Source organism: Typopeltis vanoorti, chromosome 24 (genome assembly GCF_054136105.1).
Source record: "Typopeltis vanoorti isolate ZY-2024b chromosome 24, IOZ_Tvanoo_1.0, whole genome shotgun sequence".
Lineage (NCBI taxonomy): Eukaryota > Metazoa > Arthropoda > Arachnida > Uropygi > Thelyphonidae > Typopeltis > Typopeltis vanoorti.
Genome location: NC_143572.1, coordinates 37398200 through 37423637, shown reverse-complemented (window position 1 = coordinate 37423637; position 25438 = coordinate 37398200). Strand labels below are relative to the sequence as shown.

The window sequence follows — 25438 nt, the reverse complement described above, 5'->3', positions numbered from 1 at the left end:
TTAATCTCTTTATTCATCCATCTCACACTTACCTTATTTAACCTTCTCACCCATGGTATACATTTAGACATTGCATCTACTAGATAGTTTTTGAAAATTTTCCAATGTTCATTCATCTGTTTTCCAGCTAACTCCTCATTCCATGCTACACCTGCAAGCTGTCTCCTGAGCTCTTCATGATCACCCCCCATTGTAGTTCCACATATACCCTTTTTTCACAGGGGTCCTTGCACTGCTGGCAACCACCCAGGTAATCACCTCATGGTCACTTTCACCATTTGGTGGATGATTTGACACCTCATTGATAATTACATCCTCCAATGAGATGACCAAATCCAAGACCCTTAATCCTCGTGTGCCCACTGTTACATACTGTCTTTGGTAGTTATCCCTCAAAAACTCAAGAAACTCATTTTCTTTACTTCCGGTTGCTATCTCTTCATTCCAGTCTATATTGCCATAATTAAAATCACCCATAATGATCACCCTTTTCTTATTTGCTTGGCTTATTTGACTATACATTTCACTATCACCACCATCCACATTATCAGGTCTATAACAACATCCCACCAAGTATTTGATTCTATTCACCTCTATCTCACACACCATACTGCCTCAAAACCACTGGCCCTATTTCCCTCTTGCATCTCTACCTCGTATGGACATAACTCTTTCTCTATCATCAATAGCACTCCCCCTCCCTTTTTACCCCTTCTATCCTCACGAAACACATCATACCTTTCCATCTCTATTCCTGTCAGGATGTCGTCCTCATCTAACCATGTCTCACTTATTCCGACAATCTGTGAGTGCACAGACGCAATTAGTGCAACCATTTCATCCGCCTTGTTTCTTATACTTTTGGTATACAAACACAACAACTCATTTCTGGATCTACAGCTAGTTCCACTGATACCACTCACTCGATGTGATCTCTCCATGCTGGACTGGGGCCATTTCCCTTTCTGCTTCTTCATTTTAGAACCCTTTGCAATTCCATCTGTTTCCTCTTGATCCCTGGTCATCCCATTACTTTCCTGCCTACACATGCTCTCGCCTCCTCTTGGAGCATCCACCTTTCTCACGCTGTGTTCCCCTGTCGACCCTGAGCCTCCTCATTTCCCTGCTCCTCTTGCACACTCATTCTCTCATTTTTTATACTCATACCTCTCACTTCCCCATTCATTTCCACTTCTTCAATCTCTACTGTCTTACTCTCCTGCTCTTCCACATCACTCCCCTCTTGATCTCATTCATTCTTGCTATTCACTTCTCTACTTTCCAGCAGCAGTCTCTCCAAGCGACTCACACCATAACCACTCAAATGCAGTTCATCGCTCCCATACAGCTCACTTCGTCCCTCAAACTCATTCCACACATTAACAAACTGTACTCCCATCTCCTCACACATTTCAGCCAGAATATCATTCATAATCCTTGCTCTCCGCCTCATTTCACCATAGTCATACCTAGGCAACGCACTGACTACCCTTCCTGTCACACTATTCTCTTTTATCTTTCCAAGCAGTCTCCTGACATTCATTTTGATACACTCTTTGTCCTCTCTCAAATCATTCGTACCTATTAATACTATTAGCTCTTTTGCTCGCTCCTGCCTCATATCCAATGCCTCAATCACTGTACTCATTTTAGCACCTGGGAAACATACCTTGTGCATTTTATCCTCCAGCACACCTTTAATAATGGAGTCGCCATACAACGCCACTCGCTCATTTTTCGTTAACTCTTTCATGCCATCATGATTTATTTTAATAGTTTTGACCTGAATTCTCTTAATTTCATTCCACATCCATTTCATTTCTTGCTTCATCCAATCCAATTCACCTTCCGAACCTCGCGACACATTCTCTCTATCATTAAATCTTTCTAACTTTCTAACTCTCGACCCCCTCTTCTCACTTTCCCTCTCATTCATCCTTCTTTGTTTCCGTACTTTCGGCCCAACATATGTCCAACTTTCACTATCATTCTTCTCACTTTCACTCTCATTTATCTTTCTTTGTTTCCGTACTTTCGGACTAACATGCGTCCAACTTTCGCTATCATTCTTCTCACTTTCACTCTCATTTATCTTTCTTTGTTTCCGTACTTTCGGACTAACATGCGTCCAACTTTCGCTATCATTCCTCTCACTTTTACTGTCATTCATTTTTCTTTGGTTCAGTACTTTCGTTCCAACATGCGTCCAACTTTCGCCATCATTCATTCTATTTTCGCTATCATTTATTTAAGAGCCATTACTTTGTAGAAGGAGAACAAGTACCCTAAGTTTGCAAATTAGCTGCTGAGAAGATTTCTACAACCACCTTCAACAAGCTCCTAAACACCCAGCTAAAAAGATGTTCTACGGTTATTTTACACATGACAGTCCAGATCACTTGTGCCTTTTGACGGTATATGATGAAAAGTGACAATACATAAAAATATTGGAGAAAAGAGTGGTCCCACTGATTCAGAAAGACGAAGAACTATCTTTTATCAGGATCTCGCTTCATGTCAGACTTCAAAAATATGAAAGAGTTCCTCAAAAATCACAACATACAATTGCTTCAGTGGCCAGGTAACTCCCCTAACATAACCCAAAAGAAAATTCCTGAGACATAGTGTAAAAAGAGACGGGAAAATTAAATTGTGATACAAAGGATAACTTTTTTTTTTTTTTTTTTTACAAAGGATAACTTAATACAATACATTATAAAAAATATAGTTTCGAGATGCAGAAATCAGAAAAATGTGTTCTGCATTGGTAGAGTCCATGCCTAAGCGAATTAATGAACTTATTAGGAACAGCGGAGCACACATTGGGCCGGGTTGAGGTTATATTGCGAGTGGTCGTTTAATATAGCGCTTATGTGAAATTGGTGATTTTTATCTCTTTTTTTTTTTCATCATAAAATTAGAGTATTATAGTGTATCAGTGTAGATTTTCGGGTTTTTAGAGTATTAGTATATTTAAAAAAAAAATCAAAAATCAGCTAACGCCTTTTTATTCCCGTATATACGGGAGTAGGCGAGGCCATTTAGCCCTATCTAACTTTTGGAGACTGAGTGGGCAGTTCAATCTCCACTGGTACCCAATCAGAGACAGATGGCCCAAGGCTATCACTAATTAAGTGGTACGCAGTGAAGAGAGACGGCTCAAATGTGCCGCCATCTCGTGGTCTCTAACCCTAACACAATATATTTAATGTCTGAAATAATGTGGGTTCTACGGTCGATTTTCTTGAGTTTACAGGACGAAAAACCCGAGTTTCCGGGAGGAAAAACCTGCTTGCCCGTGCCAGAGATCGACTAACTCGGGAACCGGTCGAAAAAAGGCTTAGAAAAATTTCCTCTAGTCGCCGACTTGACTCGAAACCAAGACTTCCTTCGTGCGGCCTAGCGCGATGGTGTGCAAACGCCACATCCACTGAGCTACACAGGCTCTTAGTATATTTATAATATTTTTATTGTGATATTTTCGACATGGCATCAATGCGACGAACAATGGCGGCAAAGACCATGTTGCCCGGCAATTTGAATTTGCGGATTCTTATTCAGTGCAGTGTATGCGTCGAGAAAATTAAAGAATATGCAGAAGGAAGTTGAAACTGGAGGGAGAGAGAGAGAGAGAATATACCTTAAGTGTTTAAAAAGTGGGTGTCTGTTAGGTGACCAAAACGCAACATTAAATTATTGTTGCGTTCTAGGAATTTTGTCGTCCCATGCAATAGGATATTTTGCCGCTCCTTCCTCCTAAAAAAACTCTTTGTCGTAAAAGCCATGATGTTAGCTAGGCTTCAACATATCTGATCATAAATTCTAAAATAGTAGCATCAGCTAATGAAAATAAATATATATATATATATATATACTACAGAAAGAGAGAGACAATTAACCATTAACGGTGGAATTTTCTTCTGAAAATCTGTTTTAGAGTATTAGTATATTTATAATATTTTTATTGTGATAAATTAGAAGAAATGGGTGGAAGGAGGGTGATTATTATGGGAGATTTCAACTATGGTCGCATTGATTGGAGTGAGGAGAGGACACACGGGAGGAAGGAACTGGATTTTATGCGGTTATTAAGGGATAACTATCTGCGACAGCATGTAATGGAAAATACTAGGGGTCAGAGAGTGCTTGACCTAGTAATTACATCTGAGGATTTGGCTGTAACAAATATGACCACATTGAAACCAATCGGTGAGAGTGATCATAGGGTCTTAACTTGGGAGGTGGCTAAAGGTGTAGAATTTTCAATTAAGACAGGGTACATGTGGAATTATCGGGCTGGAAAGTATGACAAGCTTAGGAGTTTGATTGGTTCAGTGCCATGGCATGTACAACTGCAAGGACTAGAAGTTGATACTGGATGGGAGGTAGTTAAGAAGTGCTTGCATGAAGCAATGGCTGACTGTATACCTAGAGTCCGAATAATAAATCAAGTAGGGGTTAAATGGAAGAATAACACCATTAAGCTTGAGTTGCAAAAAAAGAAACAACTATGGAGGGAATTTAAGGAGAAGGGTGACCGGCAGGCACATGAACGGTATAAAGCGCAGGCCAGAAGGGTGACGAGTGTGGTAAGAAAAGCAAAAAAGGATTACGAAAGAACATTGGCCATGCAGGCTAAAGAGAATCCTAAACAGTTTTTTAGATATGTAGCAAGTAAAAGGAAAAATGTACATGGCAGATTGATTTTAAAGAATGCCGATGGTAGGGAGGTAACTGAATCAGTTGAGATAGTTGAGTTACTGAGTGAGCACTTTGCAAAAGTATATCATCCAGGCGGTGACATTGCAGAAACGAATAAACCAGTAGATTATACGGGAATTGTGGTTAATGAAGTGGAGGTGAGTAGTCTATTGCATAACCTCAATGTCAATACATCTGTGGGATTGGATGGTATGCCAGCTCGTGTTGTACGAGAAGCAGCTAAAGAATTGTCAGTACCCTTGACCATTTTGTTTAATTTGAGTCTCGAGTCTGGGTTAGTCCCGAGCGGGTGGAAATAGGGGAAAATAGTTCCACTGCATAAAGGTGGTTCCAAGACTGCTGTTGTAAATTACCGACCGATTAGCATATCAGGAATCATTGTCAAGGTCTTAGAGAAATTAGTCAAGAAAAGAATACAGGATTGGATAGATGAAAATGGGATATTGTATGGGGGACAACATGGTTTTGTGAAGGGTAGATCATGCCTCAGTAACTTGCTCACGTTTTATAACACAGTGACGGCTGAACTGGATAGGGGTAATGGGTTTACAGTGATACTACTGGACCTTGCCAAGGCCTTTGATAGGATACCACATGGAACCCTAATCAGTAAACTGGAGCAGATGGGTATAGATATAGGGTTGGTGAGATGGATAAGAGGGTGGTTGAAGGAGAGATATCAAAGAGTGGTGTATTCAGGAGTGGAGTCTAAAAGACGTCTTGTGACTAGTGGAGTGCCACAGGGCTCTGTTCTTGGACCACTGCTTTTCAATTTGTTCATCAATGATATTGGAAAGCATCTGAGAGGAAGTGTTCACTTGTTTGCCGATGATGCAAAGTTGGGTAGAGCAATTGTGAGTGCACAAGATGTCAAAATTTTACAGGATGATTTGGATAGTTTGGAGGACTGGGCTAGGAAAAATGGATGTCAATTTAATGTGGCAAAGTGTAAGGTTATGCACTTTGGGGTGAAAAGAATAGCAGCAGTATATCGCATTGGTGGAATCATACTCCAGGAGATTGATGAAGCCAGGGATTTGGGAGTGTTGGTGGATAGGGAGTTGAAGTTTAGGGGGCACATTGCAAAAGTAACTAAAACAGCTCACCAAATCACTTGGCTTCTGAAAAATACTTTAACATGCAGAGACAAACAAGTTGTTATTCCTCTGTATCGAGCCTTGATAAGACCCCATCTGGACTTCTGTGCCCAGCTATGGGCACTAGGGTTTCTTCGTGATGGGGAGGAAGTGGAGAGGGTCCAGAGACGAGTGACCAAGATGATAGCAGGTCTGTGGAATGAACCTTATGAGAATAGGTTGAAGATTTGTGGGTTGCAGAAATTGGACGATAGGCGAAGGAGGGGTGATATGATTGAGACATTCAAATTACTGAAGGGTTTTTATAAGATTGATCCAGAAGATATTTTTGTAAATATGACTGGTGGTGGGAGGACTAGGGGCCATGCATGGAAGCTGGGCAAGAGTGTGGTTGACAAGGGTGTTAGAGCTAGGTTCTTTACTTGGAGAGTGGTAAATGAGTGGAATAAGCTTCCAGAGTCTGTTGTGGGTGCTACGACCGTGAATGAGTTCAAGGCAAGGTATGATAGATACTGTGTGAATGTTGAATAGTTGTTCTTGACATGATGTTAGGGCCTCCCTCGATGAGTCTGTCGACTCCTTGGAGTTTCCCGGAACAATAATAATAATAATAATAATAATAATAATAATCTTCATGGGTAATTAAAATCAAGCACAGGTTAAATGCACCTCCTGTAAATTTTAATTAAATTATAACAAAAAGTGGCAATTATTAAATGTTACTTTATTTGAAAATTAATAATTTTATTGCTCCAAAATTCACAAATACTACAACATAATCTAAAAATATATATATTTTTTAAAAAAAAAAACATGAAAAATCCACATAGAAAAAAATATAGCAATTTTGGTACGATTACAGTTTATAAAAATTCGGATTCCACTTACTAAAAAACACTACAAATTAGGAGTGCATATTTATACAGTCTTAAAAAAGTATAAACTCTCATTAATAACCATCCCAAAAATTTACAGAGCCTCCTGTTAGTTTGAAATTTTTTGTGTTTGTGTTGAAATAAAATACTTCTATTTTTTTTGGGGGGGGGAGTCTATATTTTGGAAAATTTTTTAAATGTTAATGAAAATATTTTGGAGGAAATTGATATTTTCTGGTTAAGAAATATATACTTGCTAATATAGTTATAGTAATGTTAAGTAATTTAACTGTAGTATCTTATTTTTTTTTCCCGACACTTGACAACGTTTATTGTTAACCAGCTTGCCAAAATTTGGACTCAAAGATTGTGAGCATACGACCTTCATTATGGCAGAAAGATTGACGTCGATTAATATTGATCTGTGGGCTGTTTAGTTACCTTTCATATATGAGAATAACTGTTCACATAAATAGATGCTTCCAAAATAACATACAATATTTGCTGCAAACGTTTTTATTTCTGGATATTTTTGACCTGAATAACTGTATATTTTTGGAACACCAACTTCTTGGTATTTCGCTTTTAGAATGAAATCATTTTGGAAATCAATAAGTTCCATTTGAATACAAATAGGAGATTATTCGAAATTAAAGGAAAAAGGATCTGTAAAAAGCGTAAAAACTTCTTCTTGCTCCTTAAAATCTTTAAATCGTCTATCAAATACTTCTTTAATATTTTCTAGTTTGGGGCAATATTGAGAAAAGGTAAAACTTTGATTCTTATTGTTCAACTGTCCACACATAGGAAAGTAATTTAGAATATTCTCTTTTAAATTATTTTGAAACAACACTAATTTACATTTAAAACTTGCCAGTGCATCATACATCTGTGTTATTAACTGATCTTTCCTCTGAAGTTTGACATTTTAATGATTTAACATTAAAATATCCTGTAATATCAACTAAGAATGCTAGATCTTGTAACCATGTCTGATCATTAAGAAATGCAACATCATGATTTTTCCTTTCTAGGAACAATTTGATCTCCTCTAAATGTAATAAAAAAAAAACTTTTTAGAACTTTATAATAAGATAACCAACGAATCTCTGTGTAATAAGGTAGTAAAAAAAATCACTCTCCAAGTCTTTAAGAAATTGTGCAAACTGGCAGTAATTGAGACCTCTGGATCAGATGGAGCTCACAGTATTTGTCACAGGCTTGAGTACGCCGCTCATTTCCAATACTTTGGAGCACAGGACCTGCTGATGAATAATGCAGTGAAAAGATTGCAATTTTGGAATGTCTGGATACATTTCTTTTAACTTTGCTACAAGTCTTGATACAAAACCTTTATTTTTGCCTGTCATTGCTGGGGCACCATCGGTTGTCACTGCTACGAGCCTGTTCAGAGGAAATTGGTATTTTTCCAAAATGCCCCACACGGCATCAAAAATGTCTTCCCCTGTAGTGGTTCCATGGATGGGAATCATTTCCAAGAACTCTTCTGTAACATTCATATTGTCGTCACAAGCCTGAAGAAACAGAACAACTTGAGCCACGTCGTGAATATCGAAACTTTCATCAAGTGCAATTGAAAAGCACTGTACGTTTGCGGATATTTCTTGTAACTGGTCACACAGATTATCTGCCATTTCGGTTATTCTTTCGATCAGAGTATTTCTGGACAAAGAAATATCGCGAAATACTTGCACATTTTTGGGACATACGTTTTCGGCTGTGACGAAAAAACCTTTTAGTGACGGTTCCTTAACCAAGGAACCATCACTAAAAGGTTTGGAATGTTTTGCCAATAAATAGCCGATTTCATAACTGGCTCTCACCGCTGATTCAGATTCATGGTTTTCATAATTTTTGAAAATATTTGTTGTTGACTTGGAAGTGAATTTTTCATACTTTTTAATTTTTTCTTCTCTCAGTTTACCCTCAAAGCGTAAATATTGTTCTTTGTGAATTTTATCGTAGTGCCTTTTTATATTATATTCTTTGGCGACACCAATTGTTTCATTACAAATAATGCACACAATTTTGTCCTTTGTTTCAGTGCAGAAGTAATTCATTTCCCATTTTTCTTGAAATTTTCTCCCCTTCATCAGCAATTTTACTTTTTCTTGTTGTCTTAGAAAGCAATATTGCCTGGGTGAATAAATATATTATTAATAACAATTTTTATAAAAATATTTGAATAAAAACACAAAACTGTAGACCAGTGCAGGATACTATTGCAAATAATAATAATAAGGGATTCTCTCACTGCTAGGTTGTCGTTGAATCGTGTTCAGCGCACTCACTTCAAATATCACTGATTGATTGTAGCAGACAATTATAAACTCATAGCCTGGATTCACATGAGCGTGTATGCTGCACGTCACGTGAACAGCTGGTAGCCAATAGAATTCAATTTTTTCAATTCAATGAAATTAATTTAATGAAAGTGCTATAAATTAATAATGATAGCATAAATATAGTTTACGATTTATTAGGATCGGACCTAACATTGAAAGTGCGATATAAATTTTTATTATTGCAATTATATTATAGCAGGCCGTTGCATCATCCATATTGTTAACTATAAATGTCGTATGAACACGAATAATCGATACCGTATTTATTCGAATATAACTCGCACTTTTTTCCTCAAAATTAAAGCAAAAAAATCTGGTGCGAGATATATGCGGGGATTTTTGGAAATTAAAGTTTTCAGAAAAAAACTGAAAATGGGGATGACTTACCAAGAATCTCCTATTCCTTATCGCTGCTTCCGGCCTCGAGAGTGGTTTCTTTGTGTGAATTGTCAATGTCATCTACCTAAATAGCATCATTTCTTTTCCATTATTCGAGGTAAAAATTACAAGTAATTTATAAGATTTTAGATACATAATGAACAACCCTTCACGAATGTCTAATGAGAAGTGAAACAGAGCGTGAAATAGACAGCAGTGGTAGGCAAATAGAGATAGAGCAGCTATGAAGATGTGCATATGATCAGTGCAGTATTAACAAAAGATTGCATTACCAAAAAGTAAAGCCGACAATTTTTGAGTTGAAATGCTAATTCTCTTCAACAGAATTCCATAATATCTGAAACTGCCATAACATTTCCTCTATATTTCTTAGTTTGAACACGTTTACTAATTTTATTGCAGCTTTGTGTTTGAGTTAGTGGGCACACTCACACACATCTAACTAAAAATTAAAAATTATTGTTTATAGGTAGATGCTGTGTTTGCTGTTGCAACATATGGCTTTGCTTGAGACTAAACACCATGGTTAATGTGGGAGCAGACATGTGATTCGTTAGTTAGTGACGTTTTTACCCAGTTGCCTCTGATTGCGCTAAAGAAATATATCACACATTGTTGAGAAATATATTACGCAGACAGCAAATGTCTCTGTACTTTATTCAGTGGTACGATAAAACACTTGTTTTTTCTTGCATCTGCAATATAGTGGCAGTTAGGGAGGGTGTGTTGTTTACCGCGGGGAACAAGTTATCACCCCGATGTGAAAGTGGTTAAACTTTATTTTTGTGTGCGATGTACATGCAAAACTTTTTAATTTATTTTTTCCTAAAGTAAAATTAGGGGTGCAAGGGCGAGTTATATTCTAATAAATACGGTATTTCTGTTTTATTATAAAAAGCAACTATCCTTTTTTTAAAAAATCTTTCCTTGAGGCGTCTTGGGCCACAAGAAATTGCTTTGTGGGCGGTGCGCGAGCCACCAGTTTGACACTCCTGACTTACAAGTAAGTAATGCTCATCATGTCATGTAGAATGAGGAACTGCTAAATCATAAACATGTAACTATGGTATATATATATATATATTTTTTAAGACTTTAGAACAGGTGTCATGTTTTGACATAAGTTAATGTACATTTTCACCGTTAAAATGTAAACCTACTGTTTAAAACGAAACGAAAGTTTAAAACAAGGCTTTCGTATTCGCAAAATCAGAAATAGGGCCAGTGTAGTCTAATTTCCCGATTTCATGTTCAATTGAAATCATGACAAGACCTTCAAATCGAGTTTCGGCCATTCTAGAATGTAAATAAATTTTAATAAGTTGTAGTTTTGAAAGACTACGCTCGCTGCTTGGGAAAAGACAGCATCCACATTAAAAGTATCATTAAAGATTAGTTCAGGACCGGCTGCATTTCCTGGGCTCACGCCAATGTAAAACATAAAAAGACACAGTTATCACATCACTGTTAACACTGCACTACAGACTAGTCGAATTCTCGCTTACAAATAAGAAACAACGGAAATCGTACATGGAAGACAGAATAACAACCATTGTCACGTTGTACAAAATTTCAATCATTCATTCTGAAATTTGATATATAATCCAATCTTGTAAGTCAATATTCATTAAGAATATGTTACTGTACTTTCATTAAGCAATTTTGATGAATATGCATGTATTTCAACCTCAGGTCAAAGTCAACTCACAGCCAACAATGGAATCGAAAATAAATTCAAGAGAGAATACGTTCTGCTGTTGTCTGATATTAACACTGACAGTGCAATATTAAACGCAACAAAATACATCATTTTAAATGATTATGATTTTTAAAAAATATACAGCACAATGAAGTATTATTACGTAAAAATTTAACTAACGACATCCTGAAGTCTGCTTTCAACAGAGAAGAAATAAATTATTTTTTATGATTTATTTTTTGTATATTTTTGGCCAATTTTGCTGGCCAAAAACTTGTCGCCCCTTGCAAATGTACGTGTTGCACCGCCGGTAGACCCAGCCCAGTGTAGATATCTTGCAGTCTGTGATCACTGGGCATCTACAGATGCCGTATGGTCACTCCGATGCTCGATGATGTTCCACACTAGGCCTCGCCATGTAGTCCTGTTGTTTGCCCTTCTGACAGCCTCAACTCTCTGAAGATCAGTCACGCCACACACGCCATCCATCCATCTCATTGATGGTCTACCCCTGCCTCTTTTTCCAGGAACTTTACCTTCTATTACTGTTCTGAAAAGTCCTCCTTCCATCCTTTCTATGTGTCCAAAATATTTTAATTTTCTTCTGTCAATATCCTTAAGGAGCCTTAAAGTTCTACTAATCTTTTCTAATACCCATTAATTTGTTCACCTTTCAGTGTATGATAGATTTGATATCTTGCAGGATGACTTAAATAGGCTGAGGATGCGGGCTAAGGTAAATGAGCTGTCAATTTAACGTGGCTAAGTGTAAGGTGATGAACTTCGGGAGGATGAGATCACATGCTGTTTACTATATTCATGGAACTGAAATGCTAGAAGTTGACGAAGCAAGGGACTTGGGAGTTATTGAGAACTTAAGTTTAGACATATTGCGAAGGTTCCAAAACATCACATCAAATTACATGGTTGTTGAAGAACACACTGACAAGCAGGGATAAGGAAGTGATTGTCCCACTTTATAAGGCATTAATAAAACCACATTTGGACTATTGCACACAGATATGGTCGCATGGATTTCTTGGTGATAAAGAAACGGTGGAGAGGATTCAGAGGCAAGTTACAGAGATTGTTGCAGGTCTATGGGATGTTTCCTATGTGGATAGATTGAAGGTCTCTGGACTCCAAAACTAGCCGATAGAGGAGAGATGATAGAGCATATGAATTATTAAAGGGATTTTATATGATTGATACTGATGACTTTTTTAAAACCAATGCATGAGGGGAGAAAATGAGTGGCCATCCCTGGAGATTATGTAAGAATGTAGTTAACAACGGTGTTAGGATTACATTCTTTGCTTGGAGGGTTGGGAATGGGTGGAATGCGTTGCGATAGGTGGTTGTGAATGCTTCGTCTGTGAATGAATTTAAGGAGAAGTATGACAGGTATTGTGTGAATAATAGTCAGTGTGTCAATGTAGGATCTCCCGCGATGAGTCTTTTGACTCCATGGAGACATGGAGTCAAAAAACAAGTAAAGGAGAAAATTATGTATGGAGACTCAATAATCAGGGGAGAACTTAACGAAAGTATTTCAAAATCGTGATTCGCGGGTGCAAAAATTCACGATATTAGCCACGCCATCCGGATACAAAAAGTTATGTCGAAGGAAATGATTATCTTGGCTGATACCAATGATTTGAGGGGCAAGGAGTTTTCTATGAGGGAGAATACCACGCTGTGATAGAGACGAACTGAAAATGACAGCATTCGTAGCCAATGAGTCTATACATAGATTGTGGAAAAGAAATTAAATAGAATTTGTGGATCTGTGGTCTCTGTTTGATGGAGAGAAGGATTTGTATAATGCAGATGGACTACATCTGAATGGTTTTGGTGTAAGATGTCCAGAGACTTCGTTCACTGAGCATGCTGAAGTGCATATTCAGGAAAACGTAAGCAATTAGATTGGAATCAAGTGAGTTTGTGTGAAGGCAACCATGAAGCGAGTGAGCGTGAGAATGACCAAGTGAGGAATTTAGTCTCTCAAGCAAAAATATTGAATAGGTTAGTTAAATCAGAAAGTAAAGGTGGATGGGGGAATAAAGGGTTGCTGCCGTTTTTATATATTAATGCCAGAAGTATCCGGAACAAGAGGGACAAGTTTTTCGCATTGATTAGTGCAACCTCACCAAAAGTTATTGGTGAGGTTGCACTAATCAATGCAAAAAAAAATCAAAGGTTGCACAAGAGGGAAAAGTTTTTCGCATTGATTAGTGCAACCTCACCAAAAGGCTTGGCTAACAGCAGATGATGCACTTACAGGGATTGAGTGCGAATCTTTTAGTATTTTCAGGGAAGATAGGATGAGGGAGGAGTATTGTTGATGAGAGCAGATGAATTGCAACCAAAAAAAGAATAGGTGAGAGGGTGGCTATTCATTTGAAGCAATCTGGTGTGAGATTAAGACCAGTAAGCAAAATATACAGCTGGTTGTTGCTATAGGCCAGGAAATTCCACAGATGATCTGGAAGACATGCATCGTCAAATTAGTACAATGAGTACAGTTCAAGTGATTATTATGGGTGGGGGACTTCAACTATGGAGATATAGACTGTAAGGAAGAAAGATCACATGACAGAAAGGAAATAGAATTTGTACACCTGTTGAGAGATAATTACTTAAGGCAGTATGTGATGGAGGGGACTAGGGATGGGAGAGTATTGAACCTGGTCATAGGATCAGAAGAGCTATCCATAACCAAGTTGACAACATTGCCTCCAATTGGTGAAAGCGACCATGAAGTTTTGACTTGGGAAATTGTAAAACATGAGGTATATTCTATCAAGAAGAGGTATTTGTGGAACTACAAGGGAGGTCAGTATGACATGCTTAGGAAGAAGCTTAATCTGTACCATGGCAGAATTCAAGAATGTGTAGATAAAAATATAATACTGTATGAGGAGTAACATGGCTTTGTGAAGGGTCGGTCAAGCCTTAGTAATTTACTAACTTTTTATACTAGAGTAACAGCTGAGTTGGATAAAGGAAATGACTGCACGATAATTTTGCTAGATTTTGCAAAGGCATTTGCTGGACATATATCAAAAAGTGATATATGGAGGGGTAGAATCGAGGTGAAAGCAGGTGAATGGTGGTGTGCCACAAAGTTCATTGCTAGGACCATTGTTGTTTAATTTATAATAAATGATATAGGAAATAACCTCTCTCTGTGCTCACTAGGCATCTACAGATGCCGTATGGTCACTCCGATGCTCGCTGATGTGCCACACCAGGCTTCACCACGTAGTCCTGTTGTTTGCTTTACTGGTTGCTTCAGTTCTCTGAAGATCAGTCACTCCACACACCATCCATCTCATTGAGGGTCTACCCCTTCGTCTTCTTTCAGGAACTTTACCTTCTGTTACTGTTCTGAGAAGTCCTCCTTCCATTCTTTCAATTTGTACAAAATATTTTAACTTCTGTCAATATCCTTAAGGAGCCTTAAAGTTCTACTGATCTTTTCTAACACCTATTCATTTGTATATGATATCCTCAACAGCCTTCTGTAACACCACATCTCAAAAGCATTTATCCGTTCCTTATCTGAATTCTTTAGGTTCCAAGTCTCACATCCATAAGTCGCTGTTGAAAAAACAACATCCAAAATCCTCAGTTTTGTTCCCATGGAGAACATCCATCCTTCCAGATCCAGATTTTAGACAGGTCTCTGTTGTTTTGGCCATTCCTAACCTTTTTCTGACGTCTTCTGAACAGCAATTCTTCACATTAATAATGAATCCTAGGTATTCAAACTTGCTGACTTCCTCAATTCTTTCTCCATTAAGTTACACTTGTTTCTCAAGAGCTTCTCTGTTTGTATTTCCTTTGATAACCATAATCTTTGTCTTGCTAGGATTGAGTTGAAGTCCTCTGTTATTACTGATCTTGTTAACTTTGTCAAGAATTAGTCCTAGTTCTTCCATGTCATTACAAAGGAGTACTGTATCATCAGCATACCTCAGATTACTGATCAATCTACCTCCTATCGTAATTCTTGTCCTGAGCTCATCCTTCACGCATGATGTCCTCCGCATTATACTAAACAAGTGAGGAGAAAGTAAACATCCTTGCCTGACTCCTTTTCCAACTTGAAGCCAGTCAGTCAATCCAACACCTGTTCTTACAGTGGCTTATTGCTCCTTATACAAGTTGGTTATCAACCTGATAGTGTGTTGAGGAAAACCCATTCTTTTCATTACTTCCCACAGTTTCACATGTTGAACACGGTCAAAAGCTTTAGTCTAAGAAGCCCATTACCAGAGGGAGTCTGAATTATTTATATTTTTCTATGATCTGTCTAAGGCAAAGGATCTGATCTCCGGTGCCCTTACCTTTCCTAAAACCTGCTTGTTCCTCGGGCATCTCTGCCTCAACTTTGGCCTCAATCCTATTTATCATGATCTTCAATAAAATTTTGCTTGCATGAGATATTAAACTAATAGTTCTATAATTCTTGCACACCTTCATATCACCTTTCTTATGTAGTGGTATGAAAACTGACTTCTTTCAGTCTCTAGGCCATGATCCTGTCTGCCATATCCTTGTTAATCAATCTATGAAACACTCTTAATCCCTTCGTCCCTTGTGGCCTTAATTAATTAACTCTGCTGGGATTTCATCCGTCATTGAAGGATCTGGGGCCTTATTGCTGTTAAGCTGCTTAACTGCTCTTTCAACTTCATGCCTAAGTGAAGGAGGTTCCAAATCAATATTTTTCTGGTGAGAGGGCATCACATTTTCTTTATTCATTCTGCTGTACAGTTCCTCACAGTATTCTTTCCATCTGTTTTTGATTTCCAACTCTTCTGTTAGCAATGCTCCATTCCTGTCTTTGATGACATTCAATTTAGACTTAAACTTGTGCTTTAAGTCACGAACTAAATAAAACATCCTTTTATAATTGTGCCTCCTCATCTGGAACTCTGTTCCTTCAGATTTATTAGTATAGAACTTTTCTTTGTCTTGCTTGATGGCTCTTTTGACTTTCTCTGTGCAATCTCTTGTATTCTTCAGTCCCTGTGTCTCTTTGTTTACTTTTAAACTGAGTTCTATAATTCTTGCATGCCTTCATATCACCTTTCTTATGTAATGGTATGAAAACCGACTTCTTCCAGTCTCTAGGCCATGATAACCTGAATGGAAATATTCAGTTGCTTGCTGATGTTGCAAAATTAGGTAGAGTAATAGTTAATAAAGGTGATGTGGACTATTTAAATAGGCTGTCAGTACGTAGAAAAGATAATGTGTATCAGTTTAATGTAGATAAATGTAAAATTATGCACTTTGGGATAAATAGATTACAACCTTTTATCACATTTATGGCACTGTACTTCAGGAAATAGATGAAGCTAGAGTAAAAGTGTAGAGGACATATTGCTAAGGTAGCACATAAGATTACTTTGTTGGTGAAGAACACATTAAGAAGTAGAGATAAGGAAGTTGTAATTTCTCTTTATAAGGCCTTGATACGGCCACATCTGGATTAGTGTGCTCAAATCTGGTCCCCTGGGTTTCTTGGGGATGTGGAAGCGGTGGAGAGGATTCAGAGGCGAGTGACGAAGATGGTGAGTGGCCGTGGAATGTGCCCTATGAGGATAGGTTGAATGTGTGTGGATTGCAGAAGTTAGTTAATAGGAGAAAAAAGATGGAATATGATAGAAACATTTAAATTGCTTAAAGGATTTTATAGAATAGATGCAGGGGGAAATGTTTCAGCAATTGGTTAGAGGGACCAGAACAAGGAATCTTCCCTGAAAGTTAAATAAAGGTGTGGTCAGTAGGGGTGTGAAGACTAGATTTTTTTGCTTGGAGAGTGGTGAATCAGTGGAATGGGTTGCCAGAGTCAGTTGCGAGGGCTTTTTCTGTTAATGGGTTCAACAAGAGGTATGATATATTATGTGGATTGATTAGTTCTCCGCGATGAGTTTTCTGACTCCATGGAGATGCCCGTATAATAGTAATAATATAAATTATTAGGTAAAGTTGGAGATTAATTGTTGTATTTATTTTTTTACAATTTTATTTTTTTATTATTTATTATTTTTTTTTTAATGTGAGTGTTCGGATTAATTTCTTCGCTACTGTATTTGCTAGTTTGGACAGACTGGCCGTTCTGCTACTATTAGAATCGAAGAACATAAGATTTTTGGAATCTAAAGGCTTAGATCCTGCTTCTCACGCCATCAACGCTAGACATAGAGTTCACTGGAACCCTACCAAGATGCTTCACTACAATGGGTTAAAATCTGATCGTCTGTTTTTTGAATCGTGTGAAGCCCGACGCCACCGTCCTAATTGAGTAGACTGATTGCCTGTGTCTAAGTTTTGGGAAGTGATTTCTGCTTATTGTTTATAATTTTAATTAATCAATTAATTTATTAATTATACATCTATCTCACGTCTCTGAACTCTAATAGTAATTCCTCCTACTGCGCAGCTACAACCAAGACGCGTTATATTGTATGCTGAATGACTCATTCTTGTATTCAGAATTGAAATATTGTTACCAGTAATTCTGCTTTCTCTCTGAAAGAAGCTGATGTCATATCGAGTGAAATATATAGCAGTTATAAATTATATTTGCTGGCCTGGTTGGCCGAGTGGTTAGCATATCCGCTCTCCAGCCAGGAGGCTGCGGGTTTGAATGAGGCGTAGGCATGGATGTTTGTGATTGTCTTCCACCTTCATACATTCATTACCCAAGTATACATACACTCTCCCAGTATGGACTGGGTCACCATGGGAATAGACCCAAAACCTCCCTCAGTAGGTGAGGACTTCACCCTGCAGTGGGTAGGAAAATAGGCTATTCATCCTTATTTAAATTTTTTTTCTTATTTCCTTATTTCTCGTTACTTTGATTACAGCTTGGATCATTTTTCAAAAGTTCTCTTACCTCTGCAAATTTAAATTCTGGTACATTTCCATCATTCGTGCTGAAGGTTTATAGAAAAATAACTACGTGAATAAATAATTTAATCATTAAACTAAATATTCTAAGCATCAGTTTTTGCAAACCGAAGCTATCTTCATCTAAACGTCATCTTACCATCATTGAAAGACACGTCCTTGATGTTTGATGCAAGGGTTGCTTTCATCATGGTAATATGATGTAATTATTTCGGACTAACGGGATGATATGGAAAGTTTATTTAAAATCGAACATTCAGTGCTGTTGCAATTATCAAGGTTCAGTAGACTTGAGATGCTTTCAAGAAAGAGTCTTTACGATTTTGTGTTGATTTATTGTTTGACTTTCTTCTATATGACAGTGTGATTTTTATCCAAGGCATGCTGTGCGGTCCACCCTTAAGTTGTCTTAACGGTATGTCCATACTGTCTATCAAGTTGCTCTTTGCCAAACGACTGCTTCATATGGGATACAACGAAATATCTCATCCCCTCCCCACTCCGAGGGAGATCATATTCTGTCCATACACTCTCTTTTTCGGTTGTCTCCAGTAATTCCTGCCTCTGTGTTCCCGGTATTTTCGACGGACAGAATCGACTAGTCAGGAGAACATAATAAATATTCGGCATACCTTATCAGATGAATAAAGTTATTTCACAAATCATGTTTCAAATTGCGAAGGCCGTTCTTCAAACTGAGACTCAAATCCTACAGAACCCTGAGAATTGTAATAGAACTGAAGGTTTGCTTTTACACAAATGTGTGCAATTATCTAGATTATGCTACTTGTGATAGCTAAACGTGAAAATATTTAAGTTTTTTCTGTCTTTCTTGTTCTATAGTGTTATTTTTCAAAAATAAATGAATAAATAAAACTTTACTATTTTTGCTCTGTTAACTCTAATTTCAGCTTCACATTTTAAGGGATTTGTTTCTTTATTCTTCATGGAATTCAGATTATTTTTCATTCTTATTTCACTGAATTTCCCTCTTGATTAATCTTCTTTTAAAACATACAGAAAATATATCCATATAATAATGAAACTTAAATCATTTGATGTATTTTTTATTTTCAGTTCTCAGATTATATTAGGTCTATTTTTTTTTTTTTTTAATCGCCAGTTGTCTACATTTCTTGCCGTTGAGTGCATTCCTAAGGTGATGTTCCTCCTAACTTAACAGATATTTTTTTGTATGCACTCGTATGATCTGGATCAATATTAAATCAACTAAGTTAAAAAAAAAACAGTAATACCTTTATTTTTTTATTATCTTATATGTGAGACCTATATCAAAGACTGCCAAACAAGTGGGGTCATCTTGTTTGCTAGTCTCTAACCCTAACCGTAACAGGATATTTATTGTCCGAAATAGTGCGGGTTCTACGATCGAGTTTCTCGAGTTACCGGTGGGACGAGAATCGTTTGAACGTGCCTTTGGCAAGTGGGCTCCCTTAAATCGGAAACCAGTCGAAGCAAGGCTTAGAAAAAGTTCCTTTAGCCGACGACTAGACTTCAACTTATGTCTACCTTCCACTTCCACACTGAGCTACACAAACCTGGGGTATATTTTACAGAATTAAGAACTAGTTTCTAGCTGGAGGTCAATCTGGCAGTTACCACTATGCAAAATATATATTTTCTCCAGAAATATAAAAAAATAATTATTTTACTGCCATTATCTAAATGTACTTATTTGTTACCCGCTTTGACAACTGCTTTTGTTTCTTTCCTTTCCTTTCTCAGTCCATTCAGAGTTTCCATCCAGTGGCTGATTATTTCGGGTACGGACAAGCGCGGGTGTTTGTATAGTTAATTCAAGAATATCCACAGTAGAACCCACACTATTTTAGACAATAATATATTGCACTATGGTTAGAGTTCGTGAGATGACTGTTGGTGTCGTCATTTTTACTGTTTTTAATTGCAGTATAGTCATTAAAAAGTTTTTCTGACAACAAGAAACATAAGATAAGAGCCTTCTCCAAGTTTCTGCTGTCTTACATACTTAGCTCCTTATTAGAATCAGCTTCCATAAGTTGTTTGAGTGTTACAAAAGTGAGAAACATCGCATACAATTCTTTTATGGTTGGACCCCTTCGCCAGCGGCTTTTCGCCTGCGTCACAGTCATCAACGACTTCATCTTCGTATGCATAGAGGACATATGAAGCTGAAGGTAAGGAGGTCGTCATTACTAAGTTTTCAATGCGATTCAAATAATTCTCACATATTCGTAATATCAATTTCATCTGAACCGGACTCTCCTCCAATGTTAGTAATTCAATAACATTATCTACATGCTTGGGGACACCAACTAAATCGTTTGCACAATGTGACCAAAGGTATTTCCAAACTGTTCTCATATTGCTTGATGTCACTTCATGCCATTATTCATGGATATCTTCAATGGCTTCTTTTATACCATAATATGATTTTTTCCAGAATTCTGAAAAGAAATTGCATTGTGTCCATTTGTAGCTTTAGTCTTGCCAAAACGTTTACCTTGTAAATACGCCTTAAAAGTTGCAATCATCCAGTAGTCCATATGCTGTAATAATGATATTAAATTTGTAAAAAGACCACTTTCAGATTTTCTCAAAAGTCATCAAGACCAGTGAGATAGCCAGCGCCATTATCTAAAATCAATAAAGCTTTAAAATTAAGAGTATTATTCTTGTAATAACTTTTACTCACAGCCGAAGGTACCATGTAAGCCGATTTCGCATACATCATTTGAAAAAAATTAAATTAAATTAAATTAATCCCTTGCCAAACACTGCGTTAAATTGTAAAGGGAGGAATGGTGAGAATGTGAATGTAAGAGCAACAATGTTATATAACTGTGTTAATGGCGAGATAGGGCTTTATCATGGAAATGTCGACGAGGTGAGAACGAGTTCATTGAGTGCGAACCCATCACACCAGCGGCTTGAAATCGTGGGGGTTCTGCAACTTTCGAAATATACATTCACACTGTAAGTACAGTGTATACGTGTTTGGATAAAATATCAAAATTATGGTAAATTTTTTTAAAAAATTAAACATGAAAAAATATTGTTTATTATCGATAAAATTATACAGTTTGGTATAATTCAAAATTACTTAAAAATAAAATATATTCTTCTTGTTTTGTTTCATGAAAAAATATTGTTTATTATCAATAAAATTATACAGTTTAGAATAATTCAAAATTACTTATAAATAAAATGGATTCTTCTTGTTTTATTTCGAGCGAAAAGGTCAGTAACTTTTTCCTTGATGTTTGTGTGACTGTTGAAAAATCTGTAGTTCGCTTACAGTCACTACTATTACAGAACTTATTTCTTGAGGTTGCATTTCTGAGGTCATAATTGTCAATAACCCCAATGATGTTCTAAAATAAAAACTATAAGAAATGTTATGTCTTTAATTGTAATGTCGAAATATTTAAAGAGATGGAGTAAAGACGATAAGCACTACGAACACTACTACTGGCGCAAACACAGTGCTGCTAGCGTCCTTTGCCCTCCTAAGTGGTACAAGATGGATTTTTATTATTTTTTATACAAAATAAGAGAATTTGCATAGGATTGCTGATGATAAAATTAAATATTACAAGCAAATATAAGTAAATTAATAAATATATTTATATATCGAGAAAAATTGGAGGTGCTGCATTTTCCGTAATGCCTATGCATGTGTGCAAAGATGTCTACATGTATAAGACAACAAGAGAAGAATAAAGAACTGCAAGTTGTCCAAATGTCCAGTCATGCCGACTGCAGACAAGCGTATACAAAAGAACATGCATGTCGATTATTATGTCTGGACACGAATGCTAGGAAGATCAGAAACAAAGGGGTAGAGATTGGTTGCCTTGGTCAATATGTTGCGAACTCACATTGTAGGCATTAGTGAGACCTGGCTATCAAAATCAGACATACTAACTGGTATCGAGTGTAAAGGTTACAGTATTTTTAGGAAGGACAGGAGAAGAGAGGGCTTCCTGCTGATGATATCGGATGACTTGAATCTAGTTGGAGTTGAGACCTATGATTATAGTACTACTACTAACGGTATTTCATATGGCAGTGAAATTGAAGCCATCTGGCGTGAGGTGGAATCTAACAAGATCAATTACATAGTGGGGTGTTGTTACAGACCTGGTGGATCAGTTACTAGTGACGAAGAAATGCATCACCAAATTGAAAAGATGAGCGTGAAAAGAGTAATCATAATGGGAGACTTTACTTATCCAAATATTGATTTGGTAGCAGTAGAATCTCATGAGAAGAATGAAAATGGATTCATTGAGCTGTTGCAGGACAACTTCCTCAAGCAGCATGTGAAAGTAGGAACTCGAGGTCAGAGAGTGTTAGATTTGATTATAGTGTCAGAAGGCATTTCAGTTAAAGACGTAACTATTCTGCCTACGGTTGGTGACAGCGATCATACGATACTCACTTGTAAAGAGGCAAAGATTATGAATGTTCCATTCAGCAAAGGTTACATGCTAAACTACAAAGCAGGAATTTATGACGGACTGATGAGTATACTGGGTTCAGTGGAATGTGGTAAGTTGCTGAATAGGAAGAATATGGGTGTGTCCCGAGAGTTCGAAGAATAAATAAGGTAGGAGTCAAACTTATATGTAATATTATTAAGCAAGAGATACGTAAGAAAACATAATGTGGAAGGAATGCCTTATACATATGGATGATGTCCGTTATGAAAATTATAAGCAGCCGGCTAGAATAGTCCAACTGTTGACAGAAAGCAAAGTCTCATTATGAAAAGAAACTGGCTCTGCATGCTAAAGACAATCCACAAGAATTTTATCAATATGCTGCAAGTAAATGAAAGAATAACTCTTCTAAATGCAGCTAGCATGATGGTTGCAGATGCAAAAGAGATTATTCAACTAATGTGTGCCCATTTTGTTAAAAGCTATCAACCTGTATGCAACATTGGGCACACTGCTACCTCTTCACTGGATAAAGAAACTCAGGTGTATGAGAACGATATTAGAGCTGTTGCACAAACTGAATAAGAATTCAGTGATAGGAAATGAGGCCGCGCGGTTAGAATAGTGGCTATGCGCTTCGCAACCTTATACCTAGGGAAGGAGTGTCCTATGTTCGAATCTTGTCAGTGATGTGAGGAGCTGAAGGATCTTTCTCAGCCATAGCCAAGTTAGCCGGGCGTGGGTAGGGTTTTTCCAGTTTATCCTGTGGTTTTTCATCCTGCAAAGCAGACAAACCGGCCATCAGAACTCAACACTACGGTTATAGGATACACTGTGGCATAGGGCTGACCACCTTATCCTGTGAACGGTTAGAGGTCCGATGATTAACAAAACTTCGACACCACAAGGTAAAAGAGGGAAAAGGAATATGAGGGAATGATGAGATATCAGCACATATGCTAAAAGAGTGTTCAGCTGAATTGGATATTCCTTTGACCAGGATGTTTAATATGACTCTCAGAACAGGGAAAATTCTGCAGGAATGGAAAAATGTATATGTAAGTTCCATTGCATGAGGGTAGTATAAAGACCGGTGCACGAGTATCAAGCAATTAGTATCTCAGGAGTGGTGGTTAAGATTTTGGAAAAGTTGGTTAGGGGCTCATATTCAGAAATAAGTTGACAATGAATCTCTACTTGCAATGAGCCACATGGAATTTCTGAGGGAAGGTCATGTTTTAGCAATTTGCTCACATTTTTATAACAGTGTTACCATTGAACTAGACAAGGGGAGCAGATACAACATGATACTTTTGGATTTTGCTAAGGCTTTTGACAGAATACAGCATTGTAGACTGTTGCATAAATTGGAGAATATGGGTTTCATTGTAGAATATTAGCGTAGATAAGAGGGTGGCTGACTGACATATATCAAAAAGTGGTATATGGTGTGTGTGAGTCTGCAAGATTTAGGGTAACCAGTGTTGTACTATAAGGATCAGTTCTTGGTCCACTGTTATTTAATCTGTACATTAATGATATTGGGTAGGATATGACAAGCGACACACAACTATTTGCTGATGATGAAAAGAGTGCTAGGGTAAACAGGAATGCTGCTAATATTCAGTACTTGCAGGATGATTTGAACAGGCTTGAATTGTGTGCATGGGAAAATAGATGTCAGTTGAATGTCAAAGTTATTCACTTCGGCGTGATTAGATATCCAATAGCATATTATATTGGTGGGATTATGTTAGAAGAAACTGATGAGGCAAGGGATGTTGGAGTGTTAATAGATAGGAAGTTGAAGTTCAGGAGCCATGTAACAAAAATTGCAAATACTCTCAAAAGATAATTGCAATCCTGAAACAAATGTTCACATGAGAAGATAAGGATATCATTTTGTCTCTTTACTAGGTCTTGATAAGACCTCACTTGGACTACTGTGCGCAGGTGTGATCTCCTGGTTTCTGTTGTGATTCCGATATTTTGGAGAGTGTTAAAATGATATCAGGATTTTGGAATACTGAAGACAGATTGAGAATTTGTAGACTGCAGACACTAGCAAACAGGAGAAAGAGGGGTGATATGATTGAAATTTACAAACTTCTGTAAGGATCATACAGGATTTCAATGGATGGAATTTTTCAATTTATGGAGGGTGGGGAATGGACAAGATGGCATCCTTGGAAGCTGAGAATGAATGCTACTAAGAAGGGAGTGAGGGATAAATTTTTCTCTCATATGGTGGCGCGTGATTGGAATGGATTGCTATTGCATGTTATGAGTGCAAACAGTGTGTATTATTATTATTATTTTACATGACACTTCCAGGGAGTCCAAGGGAGGGTACGATACAACTCTCTGTCTCCACCATTCAGTCCATCCACCAACTACAACGAACCGCAACTACCATGATCTGTACCAACGCCATCTACCGCCCACCTCTACCACTGGTATTTTAACAGACAATCACAAACGTCAATGCCCACGATGGGATTCGAACCCGTAGCCTTTTGGGTGGATAACGAATATGCTAACCACTCGGCCAACGAGGCCGACAATGAATTCAAGAATTAGTATGATAGCTGGTGCGTTTAGTATGTGACTTCTCTCGATGAGTCCCTGGAGGTCTCTCTTAATAATAATAATAATAATAATATAATAATAATAATAGCAGTAGTAGTAGTAGTAGTAGTAATAATAATAATAATATTGATTTTTGACCATGTTTATCAAGACTTAGTATCAATTTATAAACCACGTTAATTCGAGAATCGTGCTAATCGACATAGTACTGTACATATTCTCTGGTTCATTTACACAATTTTTATTCAAAATTCCAGGAAAATATGCTGTTATAAATGTCAGAAAATAAAAATCAAATCAAAAACATAATTGGTTT

At 37.3% G+C, this 25438-nt stretch overlaps 1 protein-coding gene across 1 annotated transcript in view; it reads left to right on the top strand.

Annotated features, from left to right (window-relative positions):
- Window positions 1-25438, top strand: part of kl-2 (dynein heavy chain 2, axonemal kl-2) — a 1497432-nt gene that overhangs the window by 1434786 nt on the left and 37208 nt on the right. The window lies entirely within an intron of this gene.